The 13238-nt window shown below is 39.5% G+C and overlaps 1 protein-coding gene across 1 annotated transcript in view; it reads right to left on the bottom strand.

Moving 5' to 3' along the window:
* The window catches only part of SFI1 (SFI1 centrin binding protein), a 945294-nt gene that overhangs the window by 694776 nt on the left and 237280 nt on the right, over positions 1-13238 (bottom strand). The window lies entirely within an intron of this gene.

The following is a 13238-nucleotide window of genomic DNA, read 5'->3' as shown; positions in this document are numbered from 1 at the left end:
ATTACAGCTTCTCTGGAGTTTTCTTCTTTCAGAAGCTGCAGGAACTACTCCGTCCATCTGCCTTTGATGTCCTGTGGACTACTGAGCAGGTTGTTGCTGGCATCCCTTTATAAGGGTGTCTGACTGTCCTCTTTATCTTTCCGTGTCTGTCTTGGCCTTGCAACCTGACGTAGTTTCTTTTTGCCACCTACAAAGTCTTTTTCTAGAAACTGTAACAGTGCATCCAATGCCCTTTTCTTCTCTATTTCAACTCCTTTCTTAGCTTGTTAGGCAAGCAGTAATCCTTCCTAGTCTGGATGGTGATTTCTATCTCCCACTTTTGCTGCATTACACTGTTCGATTTCCTTAAGTACCTTAGTAACATAACTGGCTCCTAACTGGATGAGGTCAGCAGATATGTATGCAGTCCCACAGCTGCAGATCTACACATGTAATCAATTTCAAGGAGGCCCACACCTTACAATGAGCAAGGAATATATATAAAAATCAGTGTATACCAAGATTATATCATTTGATAAACATGAAGCATTTTTGTTTTCATGTCCAATATATCCAATAATTTGTGGGGCCAGTTGATCTCCTTAAATCTGTAAGTTAAAACAGGAACAGCAAACTAATTTATAACTTGGACTTTATTCCTAGATGTTAAGGCAGTTTTCAATATCAGTTTTAGTCTTCTGAAGTATTCCTTACTGAGCTTTGTTAACATTTGTTTGTGTTTTATTGTTGGTCCTTCATCGGTTCCCAAATATTTGTACACTACTTCCTGCTCAAATTCCTTTAAATGACATTCCTGTCCAAGGCTGATATTTTCTTGGTGTTGAGCTTTTCTGTTTTAAATGTTTCTTGTGCACATTTATCAAAACCAAATGTCATTCTTACGTCACCTGAAAGACTTTTAACCCTTTGTAGTTGTGCATATAATTCCTCATCAGATGAGCTATACAGTTTTAAATCATTCACAAAAACTAAACAAGAAACCTTTAAAAAAAGTTGTTTTATAGGAGCCAAATTGTAACCATAGCCTAATCTGTTAAGTAAACAGCCTGATGGGTTAAGAGCAAGACAAAACAGCAGCATTGGCAAACTATCTCCCTGGTATAGTCCCCTTTGATATTTTTATCCCTGGGATATTAATTTGTCCTTTGTCATGGCTCTTCTGCAAAGTGGTTTACCACTGTTTCATGGCTAGTATAATGCAATGGTTAGTATAATGCAACTGATCTATGTAGGGTGCATCTATTATATATGTAAGTAATCCTCTATCCATGAATGTGGGATGCTGTTGAATGCTTTATTTCTAATCTAACCATGGCGTACTTTAACAATTCCCCTTTTTACAATTCTCTGTTACAGCTTTATGTAGCAACAAATGATCCTTTGTTGTTCCAGATGACATTTTTCTGTTACCCTTCTGTTCTACTGCCATAATTGATTATTTTTGTAAATGACTATAAAGTTTGTCAGCATCAAGTCTAGTATATAGTTTGTAAATTGCTGGAAGGCAAGTTATTGGTTTATAGCTCGTAGGATGGGCTTGCAGGCTCACCTTTAAAGAGGAGTATCATTTTTGTTTTCTTGTTCACCAGGATGGTGTCTGTTCGGGGTGTGCACATCAGTAATTCTTACTCTGGGCTAAATCTGTATGTAAATATTTTAACAGTTTTAACTGTAAGTTAGGTACTGCATCTGAGCCTGAGGCTTTTTAATTAGGAGCTTTCCTTAATGTTGGCCATTACTTCATCCCCTCTACAATAGATCTTTTAACTGTTTCTTTAAATTCCTCTATCCATTCAGTATCTTTGTTATGTTCAATAGGAGTTTCATAAGTACTTCTCTAAACTGTGGCTATTTCTTCTGTTGTGTTTTTTTTTTTTGGTGGTGTTTCTTTTCCTTTTATTTTCTTTCTCAGTTTTCTATAGAATCTTTTTGGGTCATTAATAAGTTGCTAATTTTGTACTTTTCCTTTATTTATCTGTATACCTTCTAGGTTTCTCTGCCAGCGTTGATATTTTTAGTTTATTACTGGCAATAGTATATGATAAATCTTGGTCTGTTTTGATACTGAATGCTATTTTTGCCACATCTTTCTAGGTATTTTTAATTGCTCCCTTTTCTATATTCTTCTAACAGTGATACTGCTTGTCTTAATTAACAGCTTTATAGTTTTCTCTATTAAATGCTTCCAAGATGGCTTTTTACTGGTTTACTTCCTTTCCTTTGTTATTCTGTATCTTTGTGGTAGCACTTTAACCATTATTATGTATCTGCAGAGTTTGTTTGCCTTTCAGATTTTCCCGGTTAGGGGTTGCCACAGCAGAACTCAACTCCGCTAATGATTGGCAGTATATTTTTCATGAACGCCGAAGTGCCAGCTCAACATTCAACCTTCAACTTGGGCACGCCCATTTACGCATGTCTTTCGAACGCCCACCCAACCGCGGGGAGGACATGCAGACTCCACACAGAAGGCACTCCCCGCACTCCAGACGAGAATCGACCGGGAGAACCTTTTGCTGTGAGGCAACAACGCTACCGCTGCACCACTGCGGATGTCCTATGTTTCTGCACAGTAATATATTTAATTTATTTCCGTTATATCACATAAATTTCTTTTAAAAGTCCTGATTACTGTGTTTGCCTGTTTTACCAGTCTTCTCACATTCCGGGTCCTATTTATTTTCTGTAATCTATTTCTTTTACCATCCTGTGTCTATCCATTTCTATGAAATCAAGGTCTTCCCAACATCCAATGTGGTCTCTTTATATTCTGCTGTACCTAATTCATTACATCAGGCAAGTCTCTCTCTCTCCCCAAGTCAAAATTTCAGGGGTTTTTTTGTGCCCATAAAAGTGTCTGGATGTCTATATACCAGAAATGTCTGATACCATATAACCTTCTCATTTTTTACTTATACCATGCAGTCCTTGTGTTTGTTCCTGGATAATACACATGATTTAAAACAAATAGCTTATTTCATACAAAAGTATCACAATGTCACCACCTACTAGTGCTATCTTTCTATTAGACCTTTCAAATCTCCCTATACTGGAGGAACATAGTTATTTTCAGGCCTGATTTACCCCTGTACATGATGTACCTATTTTAGGGGATATGACCCTGTTTTCAGGCTTGAATTACCCTTTCACACAATTTTCTGAATCCTCCTACATTTCACATGATTTTTTTAAAAGCTGTCAAGTGTGCACACAAAAGAAAAACATACACTAAGCAATCAACCTACTAATGGCACCAATAATTTAAAGAAAGTGAACACATCTTAAATCTCCAGTTTTCAGAAGCAAAATTAAATGCCATTATGAAGTAGAATTTTGTAATACAGTTTATCAAAGTCTACAGATTTTATACTGTCTCTTTGATAATGTGCTTATATTTTTCCATAATTATTTCACTGTTATTAAACACACATTCCTAAGTAGTATCTCATATTCTTACTGTAAGAGGAAGCATTATATGCTATTTGGCATTTACATTTTATGCTAATTAGATACCTACATTTTTGGCTGGATGTACCTACTTTTCAAAGACCTTTGTACCTATTTTCAACATATGCAGGTTGAGTGTTATGCTTTCTGTAACTTGGCATTCATGTGCTCCACCTTTGACTTTATCAGTGTTTACCGTTTAAACTTTCACTACACTAACCTGATTCAAGTTACAACCTACGGGTAACTCTGTACACTGACACACCTGAAAACATACTATTATTAGAGTACATGACATTAAACATTCTTGGGGGCTACATGTCTATGACTTCCACCACACTTTTGCAAATACAAGAAAATCCCCACAAATGGGCAAATAACTTTTCCAACCATAAAACCAAGGTGTTGAAGGCAATATGGAGACCTACAGCTCCCACTAATCAACACAAGGATAGTATCCCCACGAAGGTAGCCTCTCAATGGGATTGCATGAGGCCTTCATGTAAGTTCTCATGAAGCACTGAATACCTTGGGCTTGGGCTAGATCCACTAGCTGCATGGCAGAAAGCAATGGGCCAGGCACCATGGATGGTGCTAAATGTGATACATCAGCCCTGATGCAGGGAGTGGTGCATGAAACCACCATAATACTTCTCTCTACGTTGGTGCAACTTGCAACAATGCCGAAAGAATGCAGGTTCTGTTTGGAAGAAGAACCAGAGGCAGTACTTGCACTACTATGAACAAGGCAAAGAACAATTCTACAAACAATCATGTCCAAAAAGGCACTGGCCATGGAAGGGACAAGAAAGCAGCATCCTTGCCGAGCAGGCTGTAACTATGAAGAAGGGTGCAAGTTAAGCAATAGCTTTTTCTTCGAGAGTCATGCCACAGAATATGTTTTAGCTGAATTTCCGATACACAGTGAGTGATCGAAAATGTAATTTCAATTTCTGATTACACATCAGTGCTGTCATGACGTGCTGTTACTGAGGGTTTCCCTATAGTGGAAGAAATGTCCCTTCCCTCAACATGCAACAAATGTGGAGCTGATTATGTACACAGTACATAGGTTTACACTAGGCTAACAACCACAGTGGCATTTTTACGCCTGACCATGCATCCTGGGTGAGAAGCAAATCTTGGACTTTTTGTCTGTGAGGTTAACACCTTAACCATTATCAGTATAAAATTTAAGTGATTATAAGGTTCTCTGCTCCACTAATACATTTACTTTACTCTATGGATGATATACAACCACAATGTGATTTAGCAACTGAAGTGATTTCTGAATCTCAGTGCAGTCACAGTTCACAGGTACGTTACTCAAAAATCTCTACTGTTAGTGACTTGCAGCTGGCTATGTTGCAATCACAGCAATATCAATTAATTGCACTACAATCTGAACATGGGTAGGATTATTCTTTATTTACTGTGTATACAATATCCCCACCAAATGGAGAGGCCATGACCAGTACAGGAGTGATCTCCGCAGACCTTTCAAAAACAGCACTCATTAACACCAAAGCAGTATAATTATAACCAGGAAGCTAACCAATCAATTATGAAGTCCTGGGACCACACCGCAAGCCAGTGCTGTGGCTACAATGAAGCTCCACATCCACAGTGGTGCAGAGGTGACTCTTCAGATGGGGGTCTAGGCTAAAGCGACAAATACAGCCATAGTAAACTACTCAGACTACTCATGAGTGTTGGACTCAAGGTGTCCTACGCACATGGCTTCTCTCTTCAAGTGAATATCCCTAAAGTGTGTCAAATAAATCACCATTTCTGAAGTTCATGAAAAAACGATCAGACCTCCCCATACTATAAACTCTTCAGGCAAAAACACTGATCCTGACAATAAAGTTACCCTTGCAGGGGAAAAGCTACACAAAGGGAGTGCTCAACTTTTTAGAAAAGATTCCAAGACAGGTATTGTATGGACAAAAAGATAAGATAACGAAATTCAAAGAGTAAAAGCAGACGTTTTCTTCTGCACATATAACAAACTTACCATAACACCAGATCCGTGTTGTCCTTCTCCATCCAACTCAAAAGATGGGCTCATCTGCCTTGAGGCAGATCTGAGCCAGCAACACTTTCAGAGCTTTCTCCAGCATGTGATCTCCCTTCTCCCATAACGTACTGCATTAACAGAAAAAACTCAGACTGACTTTGCCCTAATGACAGTCATTACTATCCTTGGAAAAAAAATACCCTCAACTCAGACACATGCAAATATCGGACAGAGGCTTTACCCGATGAAAGGCTTCAGGTTTGGTCCTCCAGAAACAACTAGAGCTGTTTTTATTATATGCCAATTTGGAAGGGGGAAGGAGGGAGGGGTGTGGAGATGTACCGAGAAGGACAACAAGAATCTAGCATTATGGTAAGTACATGAACTTTTATATCTTATGTTGCCCTGTCTGCCTCTCCTGACAGATGGAAGAGAGTCTCCAACTACCAGGAGTCCTTGTGGAACCACCAGAATGGTGGAGCCAAAGGCTACCCTGGATCTGGAAATCAGATCCAGTTTGTTATGTTTCACAAAAATGAACATACCAGACCAAACCGCTGCAGGGCAAACATCGTCCAGCGATGAATATCTGAAAAAGGAAGAGGAAGCTGATACAGAACTAGTGCAGGGTGCTTTTGCTTTGTGTGAAAGAGGTACTCTGTTGGCACTGTAATCAAAGGACAATCTGAGAACCACCTAGAAAAGGTTACTTTTGAGACTATAAATCTCAATTTGACTTTTTCACTCTGGAGCTAGCTATTCTGTTATTAAAGTGAAGTTAGCAGCTATTTCCAATTTTCTCATGGGCTCAAATGATGCATCCATAGCTTCACTGAAAGCATCAAAAACCCTTCTAAAAGGTTCTACTAATACCTCACAACAAAGATCTGACTCCTCCTTGGGGCATTACATCTATGTTGCAGGCTGTTGTGCAAGCACCATCTGAGCCCCCCTCCAATGTCAAATTAAAGTTTCTGTCTAAGAAGACTTTGTTTTTCATTGGTTTCACCTCAGCCAGGCAAGTTTTTAAACTTCAGACTTTGTTTTGCATGCATCGTTATTTGATTTTTCACAAAAATGGAGTTTCTGTAAAACTCAATCCAAGCTTTGTGCCTGTGCTTGGGGTCATTGTCGTGTTGAAAGGTGAAATTCCTCTTCATCTTCAGCTTTCTAGCAGATGCCTGAAGGTTTTGGGCCAAAAGTGACTGGTATTTGGAACTGTTCATAATTCCCTCCACCTTGAATAAAGCCCCAGTTCCAGCTGAAGAAAAGCAACTCCAAAGCATGATACTGCCACCACCATTTTTCACCAATGGAGTCAGCCTTTAACGAAGTTATAGACTTGTCTGAATTTTTTCTCGTAATCACTCCAGTCAAGGAGAGTACACACGTTCTGCCGAGAGGATACGAATGGGTTCTCCCCTGCTTGTTTATGTACCACATAACTGTGGTGTTGTCCGTCTTTACCAATAATTGTCCTGGAAGAATGTGGTCCTTGAAGGCTGTCAGGGAATTCTGTAAAGCTAACATTTCTTTTTGGTTGATATGCAGGTGCATCTGTCTCGGGTTCCATTTGCCCTAAATGCACTGCCCTGCCAAGTGAGCTCCCCACTCATAGTCTGATACTTCTGTTGTTAGGGTTTGGGCGACATGGAGTACAGTGAAAGGGAGCCCCTTGTTGTGGTAGCAGGCCTCTGCCCACCAAAGGAACTCTGTCTTTATACAAGGAATGACAGGAATGACAGGAATCATTGATTCCAGGTCCTGAGAATGTTGACACCATAGGCATTTTAGATACCATTGCAGTTTCCTCAAATGCAGTCTTCCATATGGAATTAGTAGAATGCAAGAGCTCAGAACCCCAGGGCTTGCAGAATTTTCCTTGCAGATAGCTGGGTCTTTGTGGCCAGTAGTCTGAAGTAGGTTGTCAGATAAACTTGTTTCTCTGAAATGAAGAAAGCCAACTGGGAAGTTGTATTCAAGCTTGCTCCCAGGAATACAATTTGTTGGCAGGGTACTAGGTGAGATTTTTTTAGTTTATGGTGTACCCCAGTGAATTTAGAAGTTGCATTATGAATGCCAGATGTTTTAATAGCAATTCCTGGCTTTCTGCCTGAATCAGACAATCATCCAAGTATGGGTATATTAGAATATTTCTCTGCCTGCAAAATGCAATGGCTGGAGCTAGACACTTTGTGCATACCCTGGGCACAGTAGATAAGCCAAAGGGAAGTGCAGAGAACTGAAAGTGCATGGAGCCTGACTGAAGCGTAGGTACTTTCTGCACGATTCCCTTATTGGAATGTGCAGGTAAGCTTCCTTTAAGTCTAAGGTTGCCAACCAGGCATCTTTGCTTATCCAAACTCCAACAAGTAAAAACACGAAAATAAAACTAGTAAACAAGACAGGTAGCAGCAATGCCAAAGCACACCAATAAACACAAAGAAAATTTTAATAAAATAAAGCGCTTTTCATTTGCTACTATTAGCAAACTTCTTCAGACAATATACCAAATCACATTCAGGTTATATATACCTCCCCCTTTACATTAATTAACTAATTATTTAATTAGCTTACCAAAAGGAATACTTCTCTACATTACTTCACAAGTTCCAAAGCCATCCACTGTCATAAATAAATACAAAACTATTGTAAAATACTTTGATAAAAAACTAATCTAAACTAATAAAAAAGTGGTAACAAATAAACCAAAAAGTGATATTTATAATTAGTGTTTTAAAAAACATATTTCCATATGAGTCCTTTAAAGTCTTATTAACACTTATAATCATGCTAGTGTAAACTTCAATATGAACCACAAATATTAGCATTCGTTTTTTCATCATGGGTATTTAACCAATATTATTACTTTATCCTAAAATCATCTTTTCAAACTTTTAAGCTTTAACACACTACTCAAACTACAATTTTCATTTATGCCTGGTAAGTTGTATGCAATAAGACTAATCTGCCAAAACAACTCCAGTTCCTCTAATTTCAGTGGTGTAGGGCCACCTCTTACATCTAGGGCTGGTTGATCAATCACTAAAAATTTAAAGCAATGCCCAGGAAACTCCGTTACATGTTTAGCCAGGGCATTATCTTGTTTATTCCTGCTGATGGCATAAGAATGCTCATACATACGATCCCGGAGTCTTCTCTCCGTCTTACCTATGTAAAATGCTTGGCATCCTTGGCATTGGGCAAATACACCACCATTCTAGTATTACAGTTAGCCCTACACTTCAACTTATACTGGACATTGTGTACAAAAAATCTATTAGATTCCATTACTAACTTACAAAAAGATGGCTTTGGAACCTGTGAAGTAATGTAGAGAAGTATTCCTTTTGGTAAGCTAATTAAATAATTAGTTAATTAATGTAAAGGGGGAGGTATATATAACCTGAATGTGATTTGGTATATTGTCTGAAGACATCTGCTAATAGTAGCAAACGAAAAGCGCTTTATTTTATTAAAATTTTCTTTGTGTTTATTGGTATGCTTTGGCATTGCTGCTACCTGTCTTTACTAGTTTTATCTTTGCTTATCATTAGCATCTTGAATTTTGGGATTACCAAAAAAGTGTTTAGAATAGAGAGGTCCAGGATATGATGCCAGGAGCTGTCTTTTCTGGGTACCAGGAAAAGTCTTGAATAAAAACCTTGTCCCCTTTCTGCTGGAACAGGTTGAACAGCCCTGATACTTAGAAGAGAGAGAACCTGCTGCTGAGCCTCTGCTCACTGATTTGGGGGTAGGTCTGGCCAACTGTTTGGGGATGGTAGGGTGTGAAACTGGAATTTGTATCCTTGGGAAACTATATTTAGAACCCATTTGTCCTGGGTAATGTGTTCCCAGTTTTTCGCATGCAGGGCGAGCTTTCCTCCTAAGGGAGCAGGCAGCTGGGCAGGGCTTGGAATGGTTAAGGTTAAGTCATTGTGTCATTTTCCCGTAGGGGGGTGTCTTACTACTCCCTGGTTTGGAAGTGGGTGCCCCCCACTGATTAGGCCTGTGCGTAGCCTGAGACTGTAACCTAGGTGGTCTGCTGTTCCTGGGTTTGGACTGAGAAGGCCTGGAAGAGGCTGGAAAGGATCAATTCTTTGAAGGCCAATGCCTACTAAATCTGTGAGGCTGTACTTGCAGGAAATATTAACAGCTTGCATAGATTTAGCTTTTCCTCCATCTTTTTGAGGACTTTTTTCTGCTTTGTTGCCAAACAGGTGGTCTTGGTTTAAGGGAGTATCCAGTAATTTAGCTTTAACATGATCTGGTAAGTTTTGCTCCTAAAGCCAAGCATGCCTTCTAAGTACAGAACCAGTGACAGCAGCCCTGCAAGATGCTTCTAAAGAGTCAAAACCACATTGCAAAGTATGTTTACCAACTTGTTCTGCAGAATGCATTAAATCCTGTAATTCTTTATTTTCAGCACAGTCAGGAATCAACATCATTTTCTGTTTATGTAGTCCCATAATATGCTGCTGGTACTTTAACATATGAAACTGGCAATTTACAGCCCTAATGGCCAAAGTAGCAGAAGTATATACCTTTTTACCCCATCTGTCCAAGGCTCTAGAATCTCTATCAGAAGGGGTAGAGTTTTTGGTAGCAGTAGCCTTAACGCCCTTTGGTCCTTGGGAAATGGTCTCTGAATCCGCAGTAAGATTCTTGAAGAGGAACTGGAGAGTCTGTTACTCTGTAATACCAGTCAGGTTTTCTGGGAGCTGGAGGTAAAGTGTCAGGGGAAAGGCTAGATTCCAAAAACGCATCATCCACAATGTCAAGAACAGGTGGGATAGCTAAAGGCCTGTGTTGAGGGAGGAGTAAAAATTCCCTAAGCCTTTTTTTTTTGAGTCAGAGAAATCCTGGCCTTCCCAGTGGAAATGCTCCCTAAGAGTGTGCAAAGTTTCACCAAAAGAAACATTTTCTGGAGGGGAAGCAGAGGGAATGGAATCCTCTGCATCAGAATCCTCATAGGAAGATATGGGCAAATCCTGGTAATCAGAAGAAACAGAAATATCAGATGCCTGATCAGAGGAATCAGAAGGAAAATCAGTTCTAGGTCTCTTAGAGGGTGAAGGCTAGCTTCCCCTAATTAAGGTAATAAGGTCTTCAGCCATTCTAAGCATTTGTTTTTTAGGCATATGGACCTGAGCATGCAGTTTGGATGTCGGTTTTCTAGGCATGGGCCGAGTTTTAGGCCTGGATGAAGAAGACTGTGTTGGTTTAAAATGCAAGTCTGTAGGCCTGAATACACCCTCAGATGCCAGTGCCTGCACAGCAGCTCCGGACCCGTTTAAGGTAGAGACATCCGCAGGTTCCATAGACGAAGAAGCATCTCGTGGCATACAGGACTCCAAAGGGATCTCAGTAGAGGCCTGCAAATCTGAAGTAGCGGGTATCAGAGGCTGTGAAAGCACCTCACTGAGTACCAGTAGTCTGGCGACTAGCTTAACAGAAGCGTCGTCTGCAGTTTTGGACCTATGCGGTCTGTCTCTGTCTTTATCCTTACGTTTTTTCGGAATATCAGTAGTCGGATGGCTTACCGAAGCCATTTCTGGATAGTTATACTGAGTACCAAAATAATTTGCTGCAAATATTGACCGACAACAAATAGTTCTGGGGTTAAACAAGGCACAAAACCAACAGCGAGGGACGTCGTGGTCTGGGCCTAAGCAAGGAATGCAGTATGAATGAAAATCTTTATGAGGTATTTGCTTTCCCCAGGTAATACAATTGTTAACTTTTACTGACATCGGTTAAGAGCAAGAAAAGGAATCCCCAACAGGGTACTTAGCTTTTTTGAAGACTTTGGTTCTCAAACTCGAAAAACAAAAACTTCAGGAGTCAGTCGATCAGCACTTGCGAACTGCTTCTGCTTCAGGCACCGTGCGGCAAGAAAGACTGATGTAATGGTGTTGGCTGCATGTTTTATACCCCTGACGACCTGACGTCATGGAAGAAGAGACAGCATCCCATGCAGGAATCCAAGACTCTGGTATTCAGACCAGCTGAGGGCTACCTGCAGGCAGATAACCCAAATGTGATGACTGCAACTGTGAAACACGAAGAACATCTGCGTAGGGACACATTGTTTGAGTTTGCAGACTCACTCTTATGCTTCACTGAGACTGTGCGTGCTCTGGAATTTGCTAGAAAGCTACAGGGTTTCCCAGTGAGTGTTGCAGGGTTTACAGTTGCTACCATATGCTTGGGCCTGTTTCTTTTAACCATGTGCTGCATACTATCAACATGGGCTTTAGAAGTTACTGAAAGCATGCGTCTCTCATATATCTGACAAATCTCAATGGCCTTATTCAAAGTTAAATCACTGTCACAAAGCAAAATCTTTCTCACAGCATCATCTTTAATACCACACATCTGTCTTTTATCAACTCATCTCTTAAATCAACAAATCTGCACATTTTAGCTTTGTTTCTCAAATCAGTTATATACGCTGCAAAAGTTTCACCAGGCTTTTGATCTCTTTGCTTTTCAATTGCAACATTTGTTTGGGGGTTACACATTTCTCTAAATGTACGTTTTAAGCACTCGGGATCTTCCGTTGACTCAGCTGGTACAACTGTGATGGTTTTCACCCTCTCCTGCAAAGAATATGGCTGCATACACAAATGAACATTTCCTTTCTATGGCTTCTGAACCAGCTAAATTAAGCAGAATAAATGCCTTTGTATGGTCATCTTTATCAGAAAATGCAGCTGTATAAAAATACCCTATTCTTGCTCAAACACTCTTCAATTTTCTGCAATATTATTGGCAAACACAAGTGGAGCTGGTCTACGAAATCCTTCAGCCATGCCAACAAAGTATTCCCAAACATACTGAAAAATATGGCCCTTGTAATTATATATGAAAAAGCTGCTATTTGTGCCTGTAATAAAATTCAAATGCACAATAAACTCTTTGAAATACTGTACTTTGCGAAATATGCTTTGAAATGGCTGTATTTTGCAAAATAACTGTACTGTAATACTGCATAAACATGCAAATACTTCATACACTTCCAACAACTCAAATAGCTTTGATTAATGCAAAAAAGCAGTCCTTAGCAAAAAAATGGTAGTTTCCCTTATTTTATTCATTGTATGCAATTCTGACTTTATTTCAAATATTTTCTGTAGTTATTTTGAATATTTCTGTTAACCTATGTCAATTTTGAACATTTCTATTACTTAGAAATTAGTCTGGAGCATTCTGAATGCTTCAGTTCATATTTTGCGAATAAGAAATTGTATGAGCAAGTTTTAATACTTAAAATTTGTTTCTGATATGTTCTGCGAATTATACGTGCAGTAGGGATGAATCACTCCTGTATATTCCTCCAATCTTAACTGAGTGCCTCTCTGTCTCGAAGCTGAGGAATCTGGATCCCATTCTGGCATCATGTCCTTTTAGACATGCCACCTCTGACACCATGTCACTAGTCATGCTTTAGTATAGATGATGAACATGTGGGGTAGTCAGTTTATATGCTTTATTACCTAGAAACACATAAGGATGGATAGCAGCATTACAAAATACAAATGAACTGATTAACAGACAGACTACACAGACATAAATGCTTACATCTCAACAGCCAACTACAAAATGGCAGTCAAGCTTGCACATGCTCAGTATTTATACACTTGTGCAAGCCCCTAGAAAGCCTCTTAAATTTGTACACACATATTGAGCTACACCAGACTACACAGAAATTGTCTGTGTGGACAGCAATCACTCTGGGGAAGGTAGTCCTGCGGAGCCTGCAATGTTA

This window comes from Protopterus annectens, chromosome 4.part0 (assembly GCF_019279795.1).
Source record: "Protopterus annectens isolate FY-2018-M chromosome 4.part0, PAN1.0, whole genome shotgun sequence".
Taxonomy (NCBI): Eukaryota; Metazoa; Chordata; order Ceratodontiformes; family Protopteridae; genus Protopterus; species Protopterus annectens.
This window is presented reverse-complemented; position numbering and strand designations above follow the sequence as displayed.